The sequence below is a fragment of the Hemicordylus capensis genome, chromosome 1, assembly GCF_027244095.1.
Source record: "Hemicordylus capensis ecotype Gifberg chromosome 1, rHemCap1.1.pri, whole genome shotgun sequence".
Taxonomy (NCBI): Eukaryota; Metazoa; Chordata; class Lepidosauria; order Squamata; family Cordylidae; genus Hemicordylus; species Hemicordylus capensis.
Window position 1 is genome coordinate 114,671,926 of NC_069657.1, and position 27,914 is coordinate 114,699,839.

Sequence of the window (27,914 nt, forward strand, 5' to 3'; positions counted from 1 at the left end):
GGAGGTGGTGGTAGACCTTGCAAGAACACAGAGTGCAGAGTTGGGATGGCAAATGAACTTATGAGGAAACGCAGAATGGTGGCGAAGTGGCTGGGGTTCTTACAAGGGCACACAAGGCAGTAGCAGACTATCTTTGAACATGAATGTTCTACATTCAGAGGTATACCGAATATGGAGCTTCCACTTTGCCAGCATGTTTAAGAGGCAATTCTCTTTGCCACAGTGCCCAATTAGATTTTCTTTTTCTTTTTTTAAGCCTGGAAATCCAGTAATCCAAGAACCTTTGATTTAAGGCAAGAATTAAATGCTTTAAATGTTCACTTGTGAAAAGTGTCGAAATCTCAAGTTAAGGTGCCTATCAACTTCTGCACCACATAAGCCGTAAAGACTTTGAATAGTGGCCTTAGAAATGAGGCTCACTCACATTTTACCTTGGTCTTTCAGTTTGTGATTGGGGAGGGATGCATCCAGGCAGACTCTCTACAGCTGCAGCTTCCCCAATCATTTGCTAAAGATACTGCTGATGAATTTCTGCCACAGGATCTCTGAAAGGCATTGTACAAACTCTTTACAACTTACATGACACAGAAATGGGCACTTTAACTTGCAATTTTCAAGAGCATGAGTGAAAGTGTAAAGCGCCTTAATTCTGAAAGTTTTTGGATTACTGAATGTATATTCACTGTAAGGCTGCAGCCCTAATGCACATACATTTGCCTAGGAACTTGTGACTGAACTCAAAACAGGTGAATCCCATTATCCACAGGGGTTCCGTTCTCCACTACAACCATGGATAACACAACTGCAGATAATGGGTCATTGAGTTGATAGGACTTGCGGGATTCAGTTCCTGGAGGCACAGAAAATAGCAAAAGTCAGTGGAAAGGGGCTCTAAAAACTGAGGGAAAAGCACCCTACCATGCTCTGTGGGTCTCCAGGTGTCCAGCAATGCCCCCAAAGAGCCCAGTTGCAGCATTTTCATGTGAAACATTGTGGATTATATATATATCACACACGCGCGCCACAGAATAGCTCTTCTCCTGAATAGGGTGGCCAGAAATGACCTCAGAGATCATTTCTGGCCACCCCAAATCCACAATTATGTGAAATTAACCCTTTGTTGATCCCTCCCCCCCCCCCCGTGTATGCAGAGGTCAGGTGTCAACTACCCAACCATGGATATGCAGGATCACAAATGTCAGGTCCACGAATGCCGAGGTTTGCTTATAGAACCTACTTTTGAGTAAATATGGAGAGATTGAGCGGTTCATATATTTAAGATCAAGGTGTGAACATGCTTCCATAAGTTGTGAATGGGGTTGCAAGCTCTTTAGAATAGGGTATGCCATTCACTGCTGAAATGCCTATGAATGATATTGTTTGCTCTAGTAGCAGCCCACTGGCATCATTCCTACTAGAAATTAACCCAGTATACTACAGTGTGGCATCACAAGTTGTTCCAATTCCTGCAGCTGACTTGGAAACATCCCAGCTGCTGAGACTCTTAATACCAAGCTTCTCAGATAGCATGAGGCTGGAAAGGTTACCAAGTCTGTATACGCCAACTAATACTCATTGCAGTAGTATGTGAGAAAAAATGGCCTGGAAGTGGCTTGTTTTTGTTTTTCAAGTGATCTTTCTAGACATAATTAACTCAGACTTGTACTTTGTCTCATAAGAAAGAGGGAAAGGAGGAGAAGCAAGGGAAAACATGTATCAATTGTTTGTATTACTCTCCAGGGGCTTTTGCATCATTGTTGACAGATTGCCAAGAGTTTGACAGTGTTAGTGGAGTTCAAAGCTAGTTTTAGGTATTACTTGTTGCCCAAAGCAGTGCAAAGAGAATGACGCTCTCCTTTAGATTTACAGCAAAGGTCACAAACACTTTTGCTCTATTTTAGTCAATCCTAGGTATCAAGTTATTGAGTGCTAATGATAATTATATGGAGTTTTCTCTCTCTCTCTCTCATTATGAACGGATTAAATATCATCAGGTTCGCAAGCACAAGCAACCCTTCCTCCCACCATTTCTTAACACATTAAAATAATAAGAGTCAAGAAATCACACAGATTCTGTCACTGAACATACAGAGTGCCCTCTACTGAGGCAGACTTTGATCAATCTAGTCCATTATTGATAACTCAGACTGGCAACAGCTCTCCCATGTCTCAGGCAAAATTTCCACCCCCACCCTCCCAGCATTGCTACCAGAAAGAATTTTTAAAATCTGGAGGTGCCAGAAATTGAACTCGTGGCCTACATGCAAATTACTTGTTTCTGACATTTCAACCCTGCCTTCTGTATATTTCTATACAGAAATATAATCATGAGTCATGTGCGTAGCCATAGCCCTCCCATCGCCTACATACAGTCAAATGGGAAGAGTATCTATTTGGCACTTTTGCCAAACTTCATGTAAAGCTCACGTGCACAAGCAGCATACCCTCCCCCTCCAAACAACTCATCCAAGACAGCTTTCTCAACTACAGCCACTGCCTTTGTGAGATGGCATGGTGGTCTCTATGCCAGACAGTACTGCCTTAGCAGCAAGTTCATGTGTACCACTCTAATATGGTACCAACATAGTTAGTCCTGCACTTAAGGGTGTCCACCTTAGCGAGGAAGGGACAACTCCCAGAACCAGCAAGCAGCCACTATCAACTCACATCTTAAGGAGAAGAGAGTAGCTGGAATTCAAACAATTGAAAAAACTATACATAAAATAAGGTAACTGTTATTGGCAATATATCCCCATCAAATGTATACCAAACCATAAACAATCAGTGGCAGTCGATGATGAAACTGCTAGGCTTCCCCCTTCCCCATCATTTTGTGTTAAAACAATTACTTAATCTTTCTGTGCACAGCTCTTGTGCTACAACAAATACTTGCCTTATGCCCGGAGGCCATTTTAAACTGTTCCTTACAGAACTATTGTTGGTTCAACAGCATAGTGCTGGTAAGGGAAGTAGAAGGCTTTTCCTCCTGATCTCTCTACACAGCAGTCTGTGACAGAATGGATGTTAGCAGAGTGCAAGAGGTTTTCAATATGCATGTATAAGTGAGAGTCTAAAGCTCTATTCAGACATTACGTTGTACAAGTGTACAGATGTCTGTACACTCATACATGCATTTGTGTACATGACTGTAGGTGCATTCATTTTCAAAGTGAACCTGGGTATAGGCCCCACAAATGCACAATATAGTTAGGAAAGGTACTGTTGTACTTGTGTTTATTTATTTATTTAGATTTATATGTCACCCTACTCTCATAGGACTCAGGGAGGCTTACAAGCAATAACATACACAGCAACACAATTCCATAAAAATACAGAATGTGTGAATAACTGTACTTGTGTATACCTGTGCACACTATGTATGCAATAGTGTGCACTATTGGAGCCATTATTATTGCACTATTATAGTGTGCACTATTATTGCACACTAATAGTGTGCAATAGAGCCAGCGTGGTGTAGTGGTTAGAGTGCTGGACTAGGACCGGGGAGATCCAAGTTCAAATACCCATTCAGCCATGAAACTAGCTGGGTGACTCTGGGCCAGTCACTTCTCTCTCAGCCTAACCTACTTCACAGGGTTGTTGTGAAAGAGAAACTTAAGTATGTAGTACACCGCTCTGGGCTCCTCGGAGGAAGAGCAGGATATAAATGTAACAACAACAACAACAACAACATAGGAGTGTTGAACATCAACTGTTCATAAGGCTTAAGGGTGACCGTTACGCAGATGCAAGTTCTCAAATGTTAACTTCTAGAATGTTGGTCTCAAAATATGAGACTAATGGAACATCTGTAAACTCATGTTAAATGAATGATGGCAAAATTTAATGTTGACAAGACAGAGGTGCTTCTGGTCAACTGGAATACATACTATCTATTCCAAAAGTTTAATACCATTAATTACCATAGCATATCTTTATAAACAGCATGCTTGATTTTTAGGAGCTTAAGATTAAGGGTACTGTTGGACCCGGCTCTGCTTTTGGAAGCTCAGGTAGAGGCGGTGGCCAGGGGTGCCTTTGCACGGTTTTGGATAGTGCACCAGCTGCATCCCTTTCTTGAGACGGCAGATCTGGCCACAGTTACCCACGCCTTAGTCACGTCACAGCTGGATTACTGTAATGCGCTCTACGTAGGGTTGCCCTTGAAGAATATTCAAAAATTGCAGCTAGTGCAAAATGCGGCAGCTAGGGTTTTATCTGGAGCTGCCCACTGGGATCACATCACACCCATTTTGAAAGAGCGACACTGGCTGCCAGTTTGTTCCCATGTCCAATTCAAGGTGCTGGTTTTGACTTTTAAAGCCCTTAACAGTTTGAGCCTGGGATACCTGAGGGACCGCCTGCTCCCAAGGGTTGCTGCCCACTTGACAAGGTCATCTGAGGGGGCTCTGCTCCATGTGCCAACAATGAGGGAGGCTAGGCTGTCATGCACATGGGACAGGGCCTTCTCTGTTGCTGCCCCCACTCTGGAATGCTCTCCCGGTGGCCAATCGCTCCGCAGTCTCCATCATGGCTTTCAGAAAGCATGTGAAAACTTGGCTTTTTACCCAGGCTTTCATGTGATTGTCTCCACTGCTACTTATTCTGCATGGTTATTTGATGCATGTGTTTTTAAATCTTTTTAGTTAGATCTCTGTTTTTATATTTTAGCTTAATATTTTAATTGTGCAATTTTTATAGTCTTATTTTAATTTTTCTACGTGAACTGCCTTGGGAATGTTTTTAATGAAAGGCAGTATATAAATCTGACAATAAAATAAAATTTAAAAAATAATTTGCACAACTAAAAATCCAGGAAGGTATACCCTATTGCTTTCTCCTCTCACAACCAATTTGAAAAGTTTGACAATTGTTTGAATTTATTGGGCTACAACTAGGGTTTGTAAATAGTTTCCTAGAACTTAAAAGGTACATGGCACTGGTTCACAGCTTTGACCATTCATCTCTCATCATCTTAAGTATGCCATCCATCTTGTCCAGGTAACATGCAAGGTTGCAAGGAAAGCTAATCCCATTCTAGAGTGATTCTAGAGTCTTTCTGAAGTATTACACATTTTTCTGTTTAGGCTAACAATTAAAAACTAAGGTAAAGCAAGCAGAGAGCTGGGTAATTTTGCAGCTGTAGTATTTTAAATTTAGTGGTGGCCAACTGATTACCAACACACAGCTTGAGATGGAGCCAGCCAGCCAACACACACACACGTGTGTTTGTGTGTGTGTATATTTTAAGACTAGTACAGCTGCATCAAATAACACTTTGCAGCCTTATTGTCAGTATTATTAACCACTTGCATTTTCACTCTGCTACTGAGCACACTTCCTTAAAATTAATTACCATTTGTCTCAGTGAACTCAGGACTCTCCCAGATGATCAGTTTGCCAGTGTTCCCTCTAAGGTGTGTGCATATGTGCACACACACATTTTTTTATGTCCACTCAGTTAATTTTAGATCCCGCTCAGATTGAGTCAGGAAGGTCCCACTCTGAATGTATGTGTGCACACACTGCTTTGATACTGCTGCTCAGAAGAAAACTAATTCTGCACACAGATGAAAACAATTAGAGAAAACACTGTTTGCAACACAATAAATTTGCAATGAATCTGTTGCCTTGGATCTAAGCTTCTACCTTCAAGGTAATGGTTCTGCAGTGGAATATTGTATTTTCGCAACACTCGAGCCACAATATTTTGTTGCTGGGGAATGCTCTTCCTCCCAGCACACACACTTCTTGCTATTGTGAATGCTGTGTGGGATGTTTTTGCATGAGTGTGGTGGGCACTTACTGGATAGTGCCTGTGGCATAAGCAGTGAGACACAATGCCTTCTCCCCCAAGCCTGTACTATTTCTGGATATATATGAGTGCCTTGGTGGTTATGAGTTCCCCTCTACGTTACCATAGCACCAGAGAGCTAACACACTACTTTTTGTTCCTTTTTCCCCCAACAAAAAAAAACCCTCAAAAAGCAGCAACTTTATATTGCTTCCTCCCCACACTGCCCTGCCATTAAGTTTTTTTTTTACTGTACAATCCTATGCATGTTTACAATCCATGTAAGTGCACAAGTACAATGTACATGCACAAGTACAATGCAACAGGTAAATGTGGGTAGGACTACAGAGTTCCTACTAAGTGTGTCCACCTTCATGGTGCAAAGGCAGAACTGGAGCACTCAGCCAACCTTATTTTCAGTTTTTAAAGAAGTGAACAGCATGGCTACCTGCTCTGGCAAAGGAATCTCCCCGCTCAATCATAATCCATTCTATCAGGAGTTCTCAAACTTGGGTTCCAGTCATAATGGCCCTCGAGATTATGCGAGTTATTGTCCAACAACATCTGGAAACCCAAGTTTGAGAATGATTAATATGAACTCTGTCACATTAATGCAGGCCTTCTCAACTTAGGCCCCCCCAGCTGTTTTTGGACTACAACTCCCATAATTCTCAGCCACAGCAGCTAATAGCCAGGAATTATGGGAATTGTAGGCCAACATCTGCAGGAGGGCCGAAGTTGAGCAGGCCTGCATTAATGGCACCAAGAACTTGGGGCTACTGAGAGTAGAGATGTGCATAAACCTGCACAAAGGTTCAACGGTGGGGGGGGGGGCTTTAAGGGTGGGGTGGGTGCACTTACCCGCCTCACACAACATGTTTCCCCCTCCAGTGCACGAGTCCTTAAGAGCCCATCAGGGTGGCAGCGTACTTCCCTGCCGCCCCATGCCACTGTTTACCAGATGCAGCCGGAAGTAGGAAGAGTGACTGTGTGCATCACTCGCATGCACACGCACATCATGCATATGCACCCAATGTGCACACGCATGAGTGCGATATGCACAAGCGAGTGACACGTGCAGTTGTACTTCCTACATCCAGCTACATCCGGCAAATGGCAGCACGGAGCAGCAGGGAGGTACGCTGCTGCCCTGACGGGCTCTGAAGGAAACCCAGTGAGCAGGGGGTAAGAGCACCCACCCCCACCCTTAAAGCCATCCCTCCCACCTGGCTGTCAAACCAGCCCCGCCGGTTCCCTAACAGAGTACAGCACTACAGATAATTTTAAAGTACTTAGAATGGCTCTAGCTTCCAAGTAAGACTGTGATCCTAGCCACACTTATTCAGATTCTGTTCCCATTGACTTTAACAGGTCTTCTAAGGAACTCAGTGGGACTTATTCAGATGCAAGCATGGTTAGTCCTGCAGCCTTAATAAGCTATATAGTGTGTCAAGTAGAAAATCATCTACTTCAACATGCCTCACACTATATTTGAAATGTATAAATATCTGATATAAACACATCTTATCATTCTGACATCCAATAGTCTCCATGTTTTTGATGGCAAGTCCTTTTATTATATCTATGGACAAATAGAAGTCAGGAAACAAGCACAGAAAGAAAATGTTTCACAGAATCCATTTGCCAGCATTCTCCATATATTTCTCCCTCTAGAAGGAAGACTCAGAGCTACTCCTAAAACTGGTCATTTTTAGGATATACCTAACAATCAACCAACAGATACACCAAAGAATCAATCTCCTCAGTTCACTCCAGATTCAACCAAAAAGAAAGTCCTGAACCTGAATATAATTTCTATATACAGGTGAAACTCGAAAAATTAGAATATCGTGCAAAAGTTCATTAATTTCAGTAATGCAAATTAAAAGGTGAAACTGATATATGAGATAGACACATTACATGCAAAGCGAGAGAAGTCAAGCCTTAATTTGTTATAATTGTGATGATCATGGCGTACAGCTCATGAGAACCCCAAATCCACAATCCCAGAAAATTAGAATATTACATGAAACCAATAAAACAAGGATTGTAAATAGAACAATATCGGACCTCTGAAAAGTCTCTCATCCTTCTCTTGGCAATGCCCCATAGATTCTCTATGGGGTTCAGGTCAGGCGAGTTTGCTGGCCAATCAAGCACAGTAATCCCATGGTCATTGAACCAGGTTTTGGTACTTTTGGCAGTGTGGGCAGGTGCCAAGTCCTGCTGGAAAATGAAGTCAGCATCCCCATACAGCTCGTCTGTGGAAGGAAGCATGAAGTGCTCCAAAATCTCCTGACAGACGGCTGCGTTGACCCTGGACTTAATGAAGCACAGTGGACCAACACCAGCAGATGACATGGCTCCCCAAATCAACACAGACTGTGGAAACTTCACACTGGACTTCAAGCATCTTGCATTGTGTGCCTCTCCATTCTTCCTCCAGACTCTGGGTCTTTGGTTTCCAAATGAGATGCAAAAGTTGCTCTCATCAGAAAAGAGGACTTTGGACCACTGAGCAACAGACCAGTTCTTTTTTTCTTGAGCCCAGGTAAGATGCTTCTGACGTTGTTTGTTGTTCAGGAGCGGCTTGACAAGAGGAATATGACATTTGAAGCCCATGTCCAGGATCCGTCTGTGTGTGGTGGCTCTTGATGCACTAACTCCAGCCTCAGTCCACTCCTTGTGAAAGTCCCCAACACTTTTGAATGGCCTTTTCCTGACAATCCTCTCCAGGCTGCGGTCATCCCTGCTGCTTGTGCACCTTTTTCTTCCACACTTTTCCCTTCCACATAACTTTCTATTGATGTGCTTTGATACAGCACTTTGGGAACATCCAACTTCTTTTGCAATTACCTTTTGAGGCTTTCCCTCCTTATGGAGGGTGTCAATGATAGTTTTCTGCACAACTGTCAAGTCAGCAGTCTTTCCCATGATTGTGATTCCTAATGAACCAGACTGAGAGACCATTTAAAGGCTCAGGAACCCTTTGCAGGTGTTATGGATTGATTAGCTGATTGGAGTGGGACACCTGGAGCCTAGACTGTTGAACCTTTTCACAATATTCTAATTTTCTGGGATTGTGGATTTGGGGTTCTCATGAGCTGTACACCATGATCATCACAATTATAACAAATTAAGGCTTGACTTCTCTCGCTTTGCATGTAATGCGTCTATCTCACATATCAGTTTCACCTTTTAATTTGCATTACTGAAATTAATGAACTTTTGCACGATATTCTAATTTTTCGAGTTTCACCTGTATAATTCTCTCTGATGCACCCATCACTAATCCCATGTGTGGCAGCTCTCATGAGAGTTTGTGAGCAGAAGCACCATGGCAGGGGGTGAGGGGAGCAATCAAGTACTAATGCACAGATGCTCTTCAAGGGTTAAGCTAGTTTCTATTATTTTAGTAGCTTCAGGAATGAAAACTATATAGCTTTATCCAGTAGCTGCAAGTTATCACTCTACCTGCTACTTCCTATAGTTTACTGCTCTTCTGATATTGGACAGTCACCTTAGAAGAGCTCATGTATATGAATGTGAAAGAAGGCATAAGGGATGTTAAGTAGGTGAACAGCTGTGTTTCTATATAGCATGGCAGTTGATCTACAATCCAAACAATTGAATACAATTAAGAGATGTATTTAATACATTTGGTTTGAGGCTGGATGCATAGTTCAAAAGAGTACAAGAGCTTTAGAAGCAGGATACAATGGACATCTAAACAAAATTAAAATATGTGAACACGTATAAGATTAAAAGAAATTAGCACAATAACTAAGGCTGCAATCCTAAATATACCTATGAGGGAGTGAGCCTTAATGAACACCCTTTTAAGTAAAATATGCATAGGATTGCATTGCAGGAGACTGAGTGGAACTAGAAACTAGAAATCCCTCTGCCACAAACTCAGTGGACAGTCTTTCAGCCTCTCTGCTGAGGAAAGCACTCATCTTCTGCACAAGGTTGGAGGAGATGGAAAGCTGGTCTTGTGCTGGCAAGCATCAATTGTCCCCTTTGCTAAGCAAGGTTCACCTTGGTTTGCATTTGGATGAGTGACTACATGGGAGCACTGTTTGATATAAGATATTCACTTTAGGGGATGGGGTCCTAGCTCAGTTGTAGAGTATCTGCTTGCGCGCAGAAGGTGCCAGGTTCAGTCCCTGACATCTCTAGGTAGGGCTGGAAACCTTGGAGAACCATTGCAATGCAGTGCAGAGAACACTGAGCTGGGTGGACTAATGGTCTGACTTGGTATAAGGCAGCTTCCTATGTAAGGTAATTGTAAGAGTTGCTGAGATTTATTTATTTGATTTGTATACCACCAGACTCAAAAAGATCTAGGGGGTTCACAAAAGTAAATACAATAAAGGTAAAATAAAACCACCATTAAAACAACAATTTAAAACATTCACAGATTACTAAAAGCCAGGCTAAAAAGATGTGTCCTAAGGGCTCTTTTAAAGATGTTGAATCACAAACAGCTATTGGGAATGCATTCCAGAGCCCAGGAGCAACCACAGAGAAGGCCCACTCCTGAGCAACTGCCGGGAGGAGGAGCTGGTGGCATCCAGAGACGAATCTCTCCTGATGACCTCAATGTGTGGTGGGGATCATGCAGAAGAGGGTAACTCCCAGATAACTCAGTCCTAAGCCGTTTAGAGCTTTAAAAAGTAATTGCCAGCATTTTGTATTTAGCCTGGAAACCTATTGGTAGCCAATGCAATTGCTTTAAAGCATGCATAATATGGTCTCTCCAAGAAACCCCGGAGACCAATCTGGAACTGCATTTTGGACCAATTGAAGTTTCCAAACCACATACAAAGGCAACCCCACATAGAACGTATTGTGGTACTCAGGTCTAGAAGCTACTGGAGAGTGCACCACAGTTCTGAGATCATTGTCTTCAAGGAACAGATGCAGCTGTCGTAACAACCAAAGTTGATAGAAAGCTCTTCTGGTCATAGCCTCAACCTGAGAAACCAGAGTGAGGCCTGGGTCCAGAAACACTCCCAAGCTATGTACCTATTCTTTCAAGGGGAGTGCAATCCCATATAGAACAGGAAGATATATCCCTCGAAGAATGACCCCTTACCATGTGTACCTCAGTCTTGTTTAGGTTCATTTTCAATTAATTATCCTTCATCCAATCCATTACTGCTTGTAGGTGGACATTTAGGGGATTTATACCATTTCCTGGTGATGATGATAATGATGATATAGAGAAATAAGTTTGGTGCCATCAGCATATTGATAACACCCTGCTCCAAATCCCCTGAGGATCTCACTCCGCGGTTTCATGTAGATGTTAAAAAGCATCGGAAATAGGATGGAGCCCTGAGGGACACCAGACAGTAGCTCTCGTTTCAGAGAACAACTATCTCCTAGCGACACAATCTGGAATCTACCTGAGAGATAGGAATGGAACCACTGAAGAGCAGTACCACCTATTGCCAAATCCTCCAAGCAATCCACAAAGATACCACAGTCAATAGTATTGAAAGCCAGAGAGAGGTCCAAAAAAACCAATAGCCACTGTCTCCACGCCATAGCCTGCTCTAAAACCAGTTTGAACTCTCTAAAGAGTGCTACATACAAACTAATTATTATTAAATCAGTATACTTGCATTACTTCCCAACTATAAATACTTTATTATTCAGAAACAATGGAAGAAATTAAAGCCTGACTAATTCTAAAATAGCCTGTTTGGATATTTTAATACACTGTAACCTTTTTTACATTTATATTTTAATACCATATCTTATTATGGTAGAATCTACCCTATATAATGATTATTCTGTATCACACTCCTGCTGCATGTAAAAAGGTACACACATAGTTTAGTTTGCAGTTAATATATTCAGATGTATGAACATTTAAGCAGCAAAGTAACAGCTACATAATAAGTTATCCAGCACCTACAACACTGTCCTTTTTCCCAGTTAAAACATCTAAATTCCTCTCTTAAAGGTAAAGGTAAAGTTGTGCTGTCGAGTCGGTGTCGACTCCTGGCAACCACAGAGCCATTTGGATTTCTTTGGCAGAATACTGGAGGGGTTTATCATTGCCATCTCCTGTGCAGTGTGAGATGATGCCTTTAAGCATCTTCTTATATTACTGCTGCCCAATATAGGTGTTTCCCATAGTCTGGGTAACATACCAGCAGGGATTAAAACCGGCAACCTCTTGCTCACTAGGCAAGTTTCTTCCCTGCTGCACTAACAATACTATATAATAACTCTGCCACTCTCCCCGCCTCCAAATATACCAAGGTCTATTCAAGCATCACTTAAGCATGGGGCTGGATAATCCTCCTATGATTAGGGACCACCCATAAAGCATCACACATCAACTGGCATAACAAACTAGTGTTTTAGTGTCAGAGGAAAGATGGAGCTTTGACTAAAATGGAGCAAACCATGACAGGGTTTTTAAAGTGTGATATGCTTGAAAGACACTATCTCAATGCAGGGGAGGAGACATGCAAAACATTCATAAATGCCTTCTTCATTAAACCATTACAGAATCTAATTCAGATTTACAAGCAAGGGAACACTTTACTGAAAAAATCCAGAAGAAGAACACATTAAATAGTACATGTGATCTTGCAAAGCCTCAGGAAGCTCAAGTCACCAAAGGGAGATGTGCAGCCCAATCCTAGACCTGTTTACTCAGAAGTAAACAGGCCCACTGAGGTCTAGGGGTTTATTCAGAGTTCTACTGAGGTCAATGTGACTTCCGGGTAAACATGCATTTGATGGCCATCTATCCCATAAAAATCAGTGGGACTTCTGAGTACACATGCAGAAGATTGCACCACATTACAGTTTTTCTTTCTAGACTAACAAGGCTTATGCATCTTTGATCTCTCTAGACTTATTAGCTTTGCATAAGTTATGCTGCATTTTTAAAAGTCACATTACTGTGGCCTTATAGAAGGCTGAGTTGCCAGTAACTTTGTTTCCCAAACAGAAAACTATGGATCCATAATGTCAGTTCATAGCATATGGGGCAAGATTTTGTACAAAATAAACCCCGACCACAATGCCATAGAATTAACATTATAAGTCTATAGTATGCATCTTTTAAAGAGCAATCCGGTGTAAGTAGTCAGTCTAAACTCCCTGTTTTCCACTGACAAGAGGAAGAGAATCTCATCCCATTTCCTTCTCTCTCGTGAGTGATATAACCTAGACACACTAGGAAGGAAGTCTCTCTGTATATTATATACATGCACATAAACACATACACACTTTCCCTCCTTGTATTTCCTGAGTGAATGCTCCAATGAAATTACCTGGAGATTTAAGGAAAGTGTGTGTGTGTGTGTGTGTGTGTGTGTGTGTGTCCCTTAAGATATGTTCCAAACAATATATCTGTCACGAACACCAGGGTTCTTTCCACCCACCTGTGCAGGGAGAAGACAGAGGCGATATGTGGAGCCTAATAGGAAATCATTCCTTCTTAAACCTGACGGAAATCAACCCCCTCCAACCTGCCCCGGCGCATTCACAGCTCCCCCCCCTCCCTCCAGCGGGACTCCCCTTCCCCGCACTTGGTCATTAAACAGGAATCTCCTCCACCATCTCTCCCTTTTCCCTCCGTCGCCGCCGCCCAGCTCTCCACCCCGACTGCGGATAGGAACTACTTCGCCGCCACCCCCCCCAAACTCCTCACCGTATTTAGAGGGGCAGGGAGGAGGGTGATGAAGGGTGGCCCCCAGCACAGTGGTGCGCTGTGTAGCAAAGGAAGCGACGCCCGGCGCAAGCAGCCGCTGTACCTGACCTACTTTCCGCCTGGCTTGCCACTGAACGTCGCACCACTAACCTACTTTCCAGCCAATGGCTTCTCCCCCCGCACTAAACATCGGCCCGCCTCCCGACCAATCGCAGAGCACCTACGCGGGGCTACTGTTCAATGGTCAACAAGAATGCACCTCATGGCCCGCCCTCCCCGCCTTTGCCAACCAATCGGCTAAAGAGTGAACGAGTCGGAATGGGGATCTCGCTCTTGTTGTTCCCGCCTGCCTCAAGGACTGTAAGTAACTTGAGGGGCGGGGGCAGGAGCGGGACGGTAGAGGCGCTCGCCCTGCCGGGCTGTTGTTGCTCCTGCTAACGGTTGCGTAAGCGGCTGTTCAGAAGGTTTAGACCGGTTTGGACCCGGATGCAGCCTTGCTACTGCGCGGAGCCCCAGTCTCCCCTGCGCGCCGTGCTGTCGTCAGAGCAAGGGAGCGAATCGCCATTTGGGAGCACCGACGTCTCTTTTCTCTTTGATGCATGTATTGTCAGAATTTTCCTGCCTCTGCCGGTTTTTATTCCTCTTCGGGCCGGGGGTGGAGAGGTTAAACTGACGAATAGGGCACAGCCCGCTTCCCAGAATATCCTACACGGCGCCTCTCCCCGTGGCAGGCTTTGCTTCTTGCCTTTGCCTGGGGAAACCCTGTCCGTAATCTGCTGCCCTTTAGTGCTGTCTTCCTCCTCCTCCAAAAAGGCAGCCTTGCCAGCATGTGAGGCAGCCTCTTAATGGTGTATGCTATTTATTTCCCACTCTTTCTGAGGACTCCAGGTGGATTGAGATGTACTGACAGTATTACGCCCCACGAAAACACTTCCTTGTTCTCAAGTCTCATAGGCTTCATTATGCAAAGCCTTCACCTACTCCCTCGGCTCTCTACTTTGAAGCTCCTTTACCGCTTGGAATATTGTGTAACCAAGCATTGCTTAAGCCCCTTCCTCTCTTCCAGCACGTTTTATAAAATGATAAATTTGCCAGTCTTGACAAATTCCAGAGTTACAGCATGAAAACACACACAAAAAAGAGTACTGTGCCACTTTAAAAGATTTAAAAAAAAAATGTGCCAGAAAGAATCGTGTGCCTGCCATCTTAAAAGCCAAAGGAGTCACAGGATGCTGTTGTTTTATTGTATATATTAGTAATATTTCAGTTCTGCTTGTACATGGTAGCCTCACACCTCCAGAGGCAAACCTGTCTCTTGTACAAAGCTTTCCTAAATTATTTGGCCTCCATCTTGCCACTCCGGATAGATTTATCACCTTGAGAATGGGCTGGGCCCCCAATTGCCACCTTTCCCGACCTGGTATGGCTACCGTACCTTTCCAATGCCTAGAAGGGCAAATGTAGATTTCTTAATCGCTTTGTCTCCATGCCCGGCGAAACTGCTTCTGTTCTGAGCTGATTTATTAAAGGCAAAGGAATCCTGTGAGGAGGGGCTGTTGTAATCTAGGTGTCCAACTCACTCTGTTACAAAGACTTACAAGATGAATGTTTGAAGGTTTAAAAAAGGTGTATAATAGTGAGGTATGTGAAATAATAGTTGCTAACCATTTATTTCTATGCTATTTTAAAAGTAAATATTCCAAATCTCATTTTAACAAACATATTGCAATGTATTTTTAGTTTCCCCACAATTAGCTTCTTTCAGAAAGGTGTTATTTCACACCCTGTCCTGTCTGTCTTACTTTTCGTATAGCATTTTCTCATATTTACTGTAAGGCCACATCTGCAATGATAAAAGGACTCTTAATTGACAGTTAAGGTGTCCATTAGCAGAGCTCCAGATTGACATTAAGTTTCTAAAATGCACATCTTACTTTCAGTCCCTTCTCCCATATACCTTACTTTCTTCTTTTATATGATTGCTAGGGAGGTGTCATTTTGGTTTTATAGTGATTTTAACTTACTTTACTACCTTATGACAAAATGAAGAACTAGTGCTGCTATACATGAATTATTTAATACTAGCTTAACCCACACAGAGCATCTGCGCGCTAGTACTTGATTGCTCCCATTGCCCCATGCCACCACCCCCTTCACTTTAAAGCAAAGATCTCTCCACCCTCACCTGAGCTGTACTCCTGCTCCTCCTCCTCCATTTCCCTCACCCCTCTTGGTCGCAGCTGCAGTGTTGTGGTGCCTATTAGCCAAGCTGCAGCCCCCTATCCCCAGAGACTTCCTCACCCAAGCCCCGCTTCTGCTCCCCCACCACAGGAGCAGCAATGTTTGATCGGGCCTTTCCTCACTGCTGCCACCGCCATGGCCGCTCGCTCCCCTCAGGCTGCTGACAGGCCTGGACCCGTCCCTTGCCTGCCTGCCTCCCTCCACCAATGGCCTCAGTAGCTCCAAACAGCAGCACTGCTTGACTGGGCTCTTCCTTGCTGCTGCCGCCATAGCCACTCATTCCCCTCAGGCCGCTGAAAGGCAGGCCTTTCTCTCTCCCTCTCTCCCTTCCTGAGTTAACAGATCTTGTTCATCTTGTTTCCTCATCTAATTAACACAACGGCAGCCTCCTTCTGAAGGGGCTCTTTCCTCCCTAAAACCCCTCTCTTTGCAGACCCCTGCCATATATATATATATATATATATATATATATATATATATATATATATATAATGAGAGAGAGAGAGAGATATTCCTCTCCTCTACAATCAAGAACATCTTCCAACCAGTAACAGCTGTACTCCAACTGACCTTAACCATCACAGGCTCCTCCTCCCTATCTGCATATGGAATCCCCATTGTACAATCACCATGGTGCTACAGGCTCCTCCTCCCTATCTGCATATGGAATCCCCACTGCCCAATCACCATGGTGCTTCTGCTCACGAACTCTCGCGAGAGCTGCCACACATTGGATTAGCTACGGGTATGCCTTAGAAAATTAAACATATAGATTACAATTCCTGATTTATGGCATTTAAAGTATTCTATGTTTATGTGCCTCTGAGTGTGAAATAGTTTTGCGGTAGCAAGCATGACTTGTCCCCTTAGCTAAGCAGGGTCCACCCTGGTTGCATATGAATGGGAGACTAGAAGTGTGAGCACTGTAAGATATTCACCTCGGGATGGAGCCACTCTGGGAAGAGCAGAAGGTTCCAAGTTCCCTCCCTGGCTTCTCCAAGATAGGGCTGAGAGAGACTTTGCCTGCAACCTTGGAGAAGCCGCTGCCAGTCTGTGAAGACAATACTGAGCTAGATAGACCAATGGTCTGACTCAGTATATGGGAGCTTTCTATGTTCCTAATGATATAAATGCATCAAGTATCTCTAACTAATATTTCCAAGAGATGCATGCTGCTAAATCAGGTCTATTATCCTACACTGAAAAATAGCTGTCAGTTGAGATAGTATTTTCCATTCACTTTCTTTCACCATTCCTCCCTGTAGTTTATCACTTAAGCATTCCTCCCATTGCTGGCAGCAATTTGCTTTTTATAGGTTCATCCCTCCCTTATCTAATTGGAATATCAATGCCTTAAGAAATTCATATTAAAATAAAGGAGAGAAAGCATCTATTTCATCCATTATTTTGTAATATAAAATAGACTCAACTAAAACTGGTATAGTGCACTGTAGGAATATTTAACAAAACCAGCTGAGTTCCTAGCTTTTTACTCCTGTTGCTTACTATCTGGGCTGTAAGTTCTACATAACTTACTAGGCATTTTCGCAAATCAATGCACACTTTCAGTCTGGTCTTAACTACTCAGCAGTTGCATCAGCTGGCTTTTAGTACTCAAGAGCCAAGTACTTAAAAAGTTAACAAACTGTTTATTCACATCTCTTCCCATATTGGTCATAGGAACATAGGAAGCTGCCTTATACCAAGTCAGACAATTGGTCCATCTAGCTCAGGCATCCCCAAACTGCGGCCCTCCAGATGTTGCTGAACTACAACTTCCAGCATACCCAGCCACAAAAAATTGTGTCTAGGGATGCTGGGAGTTGTAGTTCAGCAACATCTGGAGGGCCGCAGTTTGGGGATGCCTGATCTAGCTCAATATTATCTACACAGACTGGCAGCAGCTTCTCCAAGGTTGCAGGCAAAGTCTCTCTCAGCCCAATCTTGGAGATGCCAGAGATGGAACTTGGAACCTTCTGCTCTTCCAAGAATGGCCCCATCCCCTAAGGGGAATATCTCACAGTGCTCACACATGTAGTCTCCCATCCAAATGCAAACCAGGGCAGGCCATACTTGCTACCACAGGGGACAATTCATACTTGCTACCACAAGACCAGCTCTTCTGATTGTGACAGTCACAGATCAACCTCACTGACCACATTGATCACTTCTTACTAATGTGTGTTTAACCATGTTAGCATTGAGGCTTGGAAGCAAACTTCAACTCCCCCCCCCCTATTTAAAGACATATTGACAGGGGTGTAACTATAATAGGGCAAGGGGAGACAGTTGTCTGGGGGCCCACTGCCTTGCCCCCCCCGAGGCAAGTCACATGACTGACTCCCCCAGACGCGCACCTGTGCAGGCTTCCTTCAGTTGTATTCATCCTCTGAAATTGATGTGTGTTAAGACCTGGAGCTGCCAGAACAGCATGTCTTTCTCTAGTACCATTAAATGACTTGCATCATCCACAATTTACAAAACCTTTTTAAAAATCATTTAGGATGATGTTCTATTGTGGCACATAGGTGTGTGTGTGTGTGTATATATATATATATATATATATATATATATATATATATATATTTGTTACCACTATTCAGCCTCATTTAAGATTTCTTTACTTCATGAGCTGAGCTTCAGTGAGGGGTGGGGAGCATTTTAAAATCTTGTCTCTGGGCCCACTCCAACCTTGCTACACCCCTGCATATTGAGCCCTTTCTCATGAGCAGTGAGACAGGACTACAGGGTTTGTGGGGAGGAAGCCCTAAAGAGTTTACCTCCCCATAGACTATCATTCTGCCTTCCCTGGGTGGGCGACGAGCACCGACTACTTATTTGTTTTATTTATTTAATTAACATATTTGTATACCACCCAAAACGCAAGTCTGCCGGCAGCTCCAAGGATCAGGAGCCGGGATACGTCACCCTACCCCCTGGAGCTCCAATAGTGCACCACGTGAATGCATGGCGGATTATGGGGCTCCCCCTCCCCTCCCTGAGTCTGCTAGTTGTGGCTGCTTGCAGCCACGGCTGACAGACGATCTGGAAAGCGAGGTTAAGGGTACGCTTGCTCCCTTAAGCTTGTTTTAAAGGGAGGCTTCATAGGCGGGTTTGCCATGGAACAGCTCGATCCCAGTGGTACACACGTGCATGCAAAACTGGGCTGGGTTCCCTTAGCCCAGTTTTGCATGCTCATATGAATAGCCTTATTTTGTGGCAACATGTTCAGACAGTTATTGTTAAGACTACACTTCGGAATAGGAAACTCACTTTAGAGTAAATATGCATAGGCTTGTGTTACATGTCACATTATGAGAATCAGGACAGGGGAATTTACAAAGCCATATTAAAGTCAGAATTGAATTCAGATTGTGAAGACATAATTAGAAGTATGTGATGAGAGGATGGGAACCTTTCCAGTAGATCCTTTGTTACTTCCAAAGAACATCCTCAAACAGTAGCAAGACAAAAGGGTATTGGCCATGGGTCTTGCATTAACGTTTTGCTTGCATGATGATCTTCTTTCATATTAATAGGTTTAGATATTGCAACCCTGGATACATCCTCATGGTGCTAGTGTTGTGTCATTCTTATTCTCCCACCGTTATATTGCAGTGTCTGTCAGGCCCCTTGCTTAACAGCAAAAATCCTGCAAGATTTCCACAGTCATTGTGTGCTGCTACAATAGTAACATCTCTCATCACTACAGCAGCCACCCCCTCACACTACCACAGCTTCAAATCTGCTGTTGCTATGGCAACATCAACCCCCTCAAAGTGCTATGGAATCACTGCAGCAATGCCATAGCAATGACATCATGCTGCCAGAGCTGCTGCCAGTGTTACCATCTTCATATAACATAGTATCAAACTGCCACAGAAGCAGCTCACAGTTTTACAGGATCACCATAGCAATGTCAGCATATAATAATACCCCACCATACCATACTGTCACAGCATCAACATGTCAATTTCACCCAGGCAACAAAAGCAAAAAATGACAATGAGGCAATTTAGTGAGCTTAAAATGTGATGTGGAAACCCTTTTCAGATTTTTGCTGTTGAGGAAAAGGAACTTATTGGCCCTTCGGGGGTTTATAAAGAGCATGTCCTGCACCTCTTGCTTGCAACAAGCCCAAAAGACAGCTCACAAAATAAAATTTGTTCCAGTGTGTGTCTCCATGAGCATTGCAAGGCAAAAAGTGTACCTTTGGTGGTGGGAAGGTGGCTGTTCACTTCAGGAGCGCGTGTGAAGCATAGATAATTCTGTCATAAGAACATAAGAACAGCCCGGCTGAATCAAGCCCAAGGCCCATCTAGTCCACCATCCTGTTTCTCACAGTGGCCCACCAGATGCCACTGGAAGCCACAGGCAGGAGCTGAGGGCATACCCTCTCTCCTGCTGTTACTCCCCTGCAACTGGGGTCTAAGGCAAAGTTGTGTATGTCATACAGCTGCCCTGAGGGCTCTGTTGAGGTAACAAGTTTTAACTAGATTAAACAAATAAATAAACTATGTTTTATGTTGAGAAGCAGACAGAATCGGTGAAGTTGCTGAAAGATATGGCTGAAGAAACAACCTGGGAACAACTAGTGGTTTCATAGAATGAGAATAAATGCCTAAAGCCTGGGGTCAAAAGTAAGGTTAGGCAAGGCAGCAGCGCTGGGTTCAGCCCCAATCCTGACTCTGTACACAAGCAGCCTAACCCAGGCTGGGCTGCTCTAACCTGGGTTAGGCTGCTGATGTGAATAGTTTTATAGGCACACTACAATTATCACAGAGGTGTAAACAACCCAGTATTTGATATTTGATCAAAAAAATGATTGATTGATTGATTGATTGATTGATAAATAACCATAATACTGAGTGTCCTTGATAAATCACTTGGTAAATAAAGCCATGTGCAATGATTTCAAAACATCTTTAAGGAGGAGCAGCAGTATCAGTTGTTTGTGTTTAAGAACATCTCACCTCATGGTCATAAGCTTACTACAGTAACAACGCATGAGAAAGCTTCAGCCAAGAACACGGGCCAGTTCAGACAATATTTCATCTGCCAACCTGATTCCAGAAGATGAGAGCACATGTCTGTCCTTGCACCTGGCATACAGAGGTACTATGCATTAATTACTGATTGATGGGCGGGGGGACAGTTCATTCAAATTGCTCCTGTATGTGCATCCCAAATATCCATGTGTTGTTAATTAACAATACCCCTGTGCACTAGAAGGGGGGGGGGGAGTTATGCATGCTCATGGTGCATACACGTCCTTATGCCATGGGGGTCAGGTTGGCAGACAAAGTATTGTCTGAACCAGTGCTATTCCTTTCTTGGCCTTCCTGCCCCTCTGCTCCCATTTCACAACATTCAACCTGTCTGAAACATCTTTTTAAAAAAAAAGCCACTGGGCTCCTATGAGGCCCTACTTCCTTCTTGCTTCAGCCACTCTGCTTCCTAGTTCCTTTACTTATTTAACTCTGCTTGCTTCCTTAGACCCTCTTCCAGTATTTGGACCTGATGCAACTTTCTCCTGAGGAAGAAAAGCAGGAATCTGTTGTGGCTTCCAGTACAGATGGGATCCTACACGCTCTCTTTGCCCTGAAGGACAGTCAGAGGCCACTCCTCCAGATGATAATCTCACCCAAGGGGACTCTAATAGTGGTGAACTTGGTGCCCTTCATTGGATCCCCACCCTAACCTTCATCACCTCTAGGATCTCAGGTGTTGCAGCGCCCACAGTTATTTGTTCTAAAGCACTATGTCCAGTGATGCACTGCCCATTTGGTCTCCTCTATTTGGGAGGAGGAGGAAAACACATGCTCCATACTGAGGCTCTGAGAAGATCTAGGAGGAGGCTACTATAAATGCATATGTCCCAAGTTTCTCACAACTGGTACAACAGTTGGGTCGGGAGCTGCCTCATCCAAACCTGCAGATTCAGATCTGTTTCTAGTACCCACAGAGTGGTTCCCCAGCTGTTTGAGGCCTCTTGGTCTGTATTTGTGCTTGCCTGCAACTTCCCACATTGCTGAAGGTTGGCAGAAACTTAGTTCCCTGTCCTCATCCCCTCTTTTTTAAGTCAAGAGATCAGAGCATATTCTTTATTATAGAGGTATATCAGTGCCCCTATAGTTATAGTTGAGTATAAAAATCAGTGTTTTTATCCTAAAAATCAGTCCTAAAATCTAAATTTGCCCCATCTTCCTGAAATTTTGCAAACATCAGCTAGATGACAAATGCTACAACTTCTTCAGGATTTTTTTTTTTTAAGAAGTGAAGAGGGTACTCTCCCTCATTCCTAACCAGTACACACACAATGCTTATATAGATCTGAAATGATCCACAGCAAAGTCTCTTATAATACAGTATATATATTTTAAAAGAATATCAAGAACTCCTCTCTATTCTGTTGATGGTATAATGAGAAAGGAATACGAATATGACAGTGGATATTTATATACCACTTATCTATAAAAGTTCCCAAAGCGGTTAACATATAAATAAATAAATTAAATTAAATGGCTTCCTGTCCCCAACAAGCTCATAATCTAAAAAAGAAACATAAGATGGATGCCAGCAACAGCCACTTGAAGGATGCTGTGCTGGGGATTACCGTTAAGCAGGATCCTGTGGTTTAAGGCGGAGAATGATACTGTATTTACTTGAATCCAAGATTAGGTTTTTCCAAATCTTTAGATATTAGAAATCAGGAGATCATTTTAAATTCAGAGTCATGTTCCTTTTGAGTAAATGCAGGTATAACCTGTATTTAACCTCTACTTTTTAAGGGGGTCATCTTAAATTCAGAGATGTCTTCAATTCAAGTAAATACGGTATGCGGTGTATGCATAGAGGCTGTGTCCTTTTTTACAATGTAATACTTTGTAGCTGGCTGTCTATAGCAGCAGTAAGTAGTAGCCTCTCTATATTGTATAGGCTCTAATTATGAAGAGAAATGTACATAGTCTATGCTCAGAGGCTGTGCCCTCTAATGACACATTTTAAAATGTACTTGTCATTAAACTGGCCATTTTTCAGTCTAAAGGTCCAAACCTTCCTTTATTCTAAACTCCATTTTGAGCTTGTCTGATCCCATGTTTAGAACTGTGCATGCATGTTTCCAAGTCGCATGACCAATCTGATTTCTATATGATCTCCCTGTGTCAGGAAAGACTCAAATGGTGCTAAGTGCCACATCATCAATGCAAACAGGGGAGAGTCTTATCCCCTAAAACAGAGATTAAAATAATGGCTGAAGTCCTTATCCTCAATTGCCAGAGTAATCAGCCCCATTGATCCCAGAGATCTGCATGTGAGATGGAGGGGGCGGGTGGGAGATTTTAAAAATTATTATACTTCTCTACAATCTTTCCCATGGCAGATGGTGAAAGAACAAATCTTTCTTTATAAAAGCTAGGTGGGTTTTTGTCAGTTGTTGGGTTCTTCTCCTTGTTCTTGGATTGTTCTGAGTTCCTGCTCTTGAGATGATTTCTGTATTAGTTTAGCTTTTACCTTTATTGAGTTCTTGGCTGAGTCCTGACTGCATAGCTCCAGAGAGCATGAAGAAAGCTACTCTGATTGGCTGAGTGGAAGAAAGCTCCATTCATGATGCAAACTTTTTATTTCTGAACTTCAACCTGACAACTGAAATCTTTTAGCCTCCTGCCTAACATCAGGCAAGACGAGCAGGTACCTTGTATGCATATTTTGAATATTTTCCTTTTTACATCTCCAAATTCTTGTTTCCTTTTATACTTAATTAAATAAACTAGGTTTTTAATTGTTTTAAACTTATTCTATCTGTGCGTATTTTAAGACATTTTTGGATATGTTTTGAGGACACCCCTGTTTGGGGCTAAACAGGGAAGCTTTCTCTCTACAAAAGTGGTGTTGGTGGCAAAACCTCCTGTTTAAACATGCAAGAAGGGTGTGCCCAGTAAGGATTTGACCAGACTGCGACAGCATTGTTTTGTGTGCAGCAGGGGGAAAGCAAGACAAACACCATCCTGTGACTGATTAAACCTACTATAAGTTTACAAGTTTATGAAAACAACATACATGTAGCAACTCTTATTTCTTTCTCGATGTAAATTACTTTGATAACCTTTTTGCTGAAAAGCAGTAAATAGATATTTGCAATAACAATAACTAAATACCAATGTGAATGAGGTACCTATAATTCCTTCTTGAATGTTGCCAGTGTATACTGATATTGATAGCTATGTGCAATACACCTAGCACTAGTCCACTGAACCCACTTTATATCTTTGCTGGATTTTTAAAGATGAGGAAATTAAAACTCTAAAAAGCGTAGAAACTGCAAGTTAACGTGGTAACCTTAACTTCTATGGCATTCTCTGCTAACAGAGCAAAGAGACACCTTTTTAAAATAGCGATTTTCTTTATTTAGCAGGGGGAGAGCAACTGGCCCTATCCATCCCCAGCACAGCATCCCTCCAGAGGCTGTTGCTGAGTGCTGGCATCAAGCTGTGTGTGTGTGTGTGTGTGTGTGTGTGTGTGTGTGTGTGTGTGTGTGTGTGTGTAAACCACTTTGGGAACTCTTGTTGAAAAGCAGTATATAAATATTTATCATCGTATTCATAAGTAGTAAAGACTCTGTGGTGTATTATGCTGGGTTTACAAATTAGGTTCCATGCACCCACATGTTGTCTTGCTCTTTCAATTCAACATTGTGCTGAGGAGGGATATATCCAAAGAGAAATTCAACAAATGCAGCTCCCCCAGTCACTTATTAGAGATGCACCTCATTAATTTCTGCCTGATGCATGAAGGACAACATAGGATGGTCACAAGAGGAGTTATTTCATGACTAATGAGGATCAAAACAAATAGCTGTACTAGCATCCAGTAGAACTTAATTGGGATCTTCAGAATCCACTACAGAATCCACACATTATGTTCCAGCACATATAAGCAGTATATAGTGTACACATGTACAGATCTGTATGCATGTAATGCATGTAACATAATGCATCCACACATTATGTTCCATGCATGCACAGTAATACAGTTCCTTTCTATATCCTGCATCTGAGGGAGCTTTTACCAAGATTCATTTTTAAAATGAGTACATGTACATAAAATGAGCACATGTACACACACAAACACGTACATATGCACAAACACCTGTATACACATATACAGTAATTTCAGAATAGGGCTAGATTGGATAGTCACAACTGTTTGAATGCCACAACTGTTTTGAATTCTATTCTTATATGGTGTCTGAAGACACAGAATATATATATTTCTTTTAAGTCTGTTTGATGGGGATTTTTATGGGTGTATACAATTAGTGCAGTCTTTCTTAGTTTTTTAAGATACTATATTTATTATACTTTAAAAAACCATGTCTCATCATATAATCATTTCTTTGGATTTTTGTTTTGTTTTGTTCTGCTTATTGAGTGAATTTCTATCCAATGCTAAATGTAGACATGCTATTTGTGGAATCAGAATTTCATCCAAACATTCCAAACTTCCATAAAAGTTTAAAATAGCTAATTTAAACAGAAATGAAGATATGAATGTTTCTACAGTAATAAGACCAATTTATGTGCTGTAAATAGCATCAACCAAACTGTTAGTTCCATTTCATGAGTCTGTCAAATGCTTTAAGAATAGTTATTAAAATTTAACAAATTTGTTTTCTCTTCTGCAAGAGAATGTACATACAGTAGAAATAAACAAACTATGGGTATGATTCAGCACTTATAAATGTCATTTTTTTAAAAATGGGAGAGAGCAAAGCACATTGTTAAGCATTCTATTAAAATCAATAGGACATAGAATTGCTTAACATGTTGCTGGATCATGTTCTAGATGTTTTGAACTGGGCGCAAGAAAACCTAACTCATTCCACCCAAGGGTGTGTGCCTGGTAATTGACAAATATGCAGCACTGAAGCACCCTATATTTATCATCCTTTATGGAGAAAGACAGGAAGTACTTATGGAAGCATTCTAGGAAGATTATTCATCATCTTTATTTGTGAATCAGATTGTAGTCAGGAAGGGAGTTTCCAAAAAGTATTCAACAATGCTTTTGAACTTGACCTCAGCCATATAAACAGCACAGTCATTTGTCTGGAAATCACAGTCTGATTTGGTATTGCAGATGTGCTCAAGAGATAAAGCATTTCAGCCTTCTTTTAATAGTGTTTAATATAAAACATAGCACTCACATCACCATAGTAGCTACAACTTTACAGCAGCTACACCTACAGTGTAGTTGTATGATGAACAGTGCAGTTGAATGCTGTGCAGTTGAATGATGAACAAGTGCATATACTCTGTGCAGTGCAGAGTATATCTACAGTGCAGTTGAATGATGAACAAGACATATACTCTGCACTGTAGGAATTACTCTCGAGGCACACAGAAATGGTGTTTGCTTGTTTCGAGGTAACCACTTCATGGGTTTCTGATTTAGCACATGGAACTGGCCTAGGAGAATGGGCAGTTGCTACCCAGCTATTACTATGTGCTAAGTTGCAGCAAATATCTTCAAGGACAAGCCAAATGGAACTATGGTAAGACAGAAAAAAATAGCAAATTTTAAGGAATACATTTATTATATGCTTATGTATTTGTTTGTTTATTCAGACCACATTTTCCAGCCAGGACTGGCTCCTAAAGCAGCTTACAATTTAAATCTGCAAAAAAAGGTACAACATGTTGGGTGCAATGTATTAGAGGGGAGGTGCTTATAGAAACGTCTTCTGGTCCCTGGGAGTGATGTAATAAACCAGGTACCAGACTCTCCACGCCACAGAGGGTAGGCAGAAGGAGCTGCAGATGAACTCTCAGGTTGACAGATGTTAGTCCACAGACGCAGCTCCTTCAATGAATCTTTTGTGGATGCTTACACTCCCTGCAGTCAATGATGGAGCCCAGATTCCAGACTCCTCCATCCATAGCTTACATATATGGAGAAAAACTGTCTCAGCTACTGTGTTTTCCAGTGCTATTTATTTCCAAGATAGGATCAAAAAACATACTACTTGCAGTACCAGGTTTTGAGATAGCCCTGGCACAGCAGTAGATTATTGCACAATAGATACAATATGAGTATCAGTCAATCTGCTGGCTGGCCGGCGGGTAGGCAGGCATTTCAAGCTCCCACTGATTTCTCCCGAAGAGTATTGCTACCTGTTACCATGACAATGGCAGAACTGAAGGAACAACCTGCTTATGGCTGGGTGCGTTAATGGGATGAGAGAGCATGAACTTGTATGTGTGTTCTTGGATGCTTTTATGAGTCAAGCACTGTAGTGAAATTCAGCTTAAGTATTTCCAGTTCTACAGCATGAACTTATCATGCTGAAATCATTTTGTATTTGAAGGCTTATGTGATAATAGGTCAGTTCCTCTCCACCCACTCCAGGAAAACAAACAAAAATGTGCTTAATTAATTGCATTTCCCTGTTAAGAATGGCATAAATCTTAAGCCTAGCATTGAACTTATGTGAAATCTGCCTTCTAATTAAGTAACAATTTGACTTCTCCATCGAAACATTATGTCAAAGGCCTCAATCACAAATAAACCCTTTTGCTCAGCCAAGGCTTTTGTGTGTGGTTTTTACTAGAATGCTGTAAAACTATGAATAGGATCCTCATATACTGGGAGAAAACATTAGTTATCTCTTAATTTTATCCTATCTTGTTCACAGAGTCTTACTGGGGCTGTATTGTGCCATTTCTCTTTTTCTTTCAGTTAACACCACTGGTGTTCCTCTGAAGCACCTGTATGTAGAATCCAAGGGAAAGAGTTATGGTACGCAAGGACAAGGCAGTGGAGTGGAATCAGAAAAATAAACAGTTTAATGAAATAGATATTATGTACAGAGAAGCAAGTGCAGGCTGCTTTTTAGTGCTTTTCCAGCTGGTTGTTTGTTAGCCCCGCCTCTACTCCAGGACAGGAATACAAGTAACTAAAGCCCCATTCAAAAGCTGGCCTGGATCAAGGAATGGATTAATCAAAAACACCACACTGTCATTTTAAGGAAAGCTGTAGTATTGACTATGTATGTATGTATGCATGCATGCATGCATGCGTGTTCAGAATATTCAGTATGTATATTCAGGACTGACAATTGTGAATAATGTCAAGTGTTTTCATGGTCATTTTGCCATTATAAACATGGATGCAAGAGCCAAATCCTTTCCTCTT

General features: G+C 42.3%; 1 protein-coding gene and 1 long non-coding RNA gene across 3 annotated transcripts in view; one reads left to right on the top strand and one right to left on the bottom strand.

Annotated features, from left to right (window-relative positions):
• The window catches only part of BMAL1 (basic helix-loop-helix ARNT like 1), a 79,097-nt gene extending 65,430 nt beyond the window's left edge, over nucleotides 1–13,667 (bottom strand). Inside the window, exon 1 of one of the 2 annotated variants that reach the window (XM_053271629.1) lies at nucleotides 13,479–13,667. The gene's annotated coding sequence lies outside the window, so the exon portion shown is untranslated. Of the gene's footprint in view, nucleotides 1–13,209; nucleotides 13,332–13,478 lie in introns of those variants that run through there. The other variant, XM_053271635.1, reaches the window with a different exon arrangement.
• A 187-nt stretch (nucleotides 13,668–13,854) lies between these two features.
• LOC128334732 (uncharacterized) lies at nucleotides 13,855–27,305 on the top strand. Its single transcript, XR_008311381.1, has 2 exons — nucleotides 13,855–14,079; nucleotides 21,216–27,305. It is a non-coding gene; the product is annotated as an uncharacterized LOC128334732 (long non-coding RNA).
• The last annotated feature ends 609 nt before the right edge of the window (nucleotides 27,306–27,914 follow it).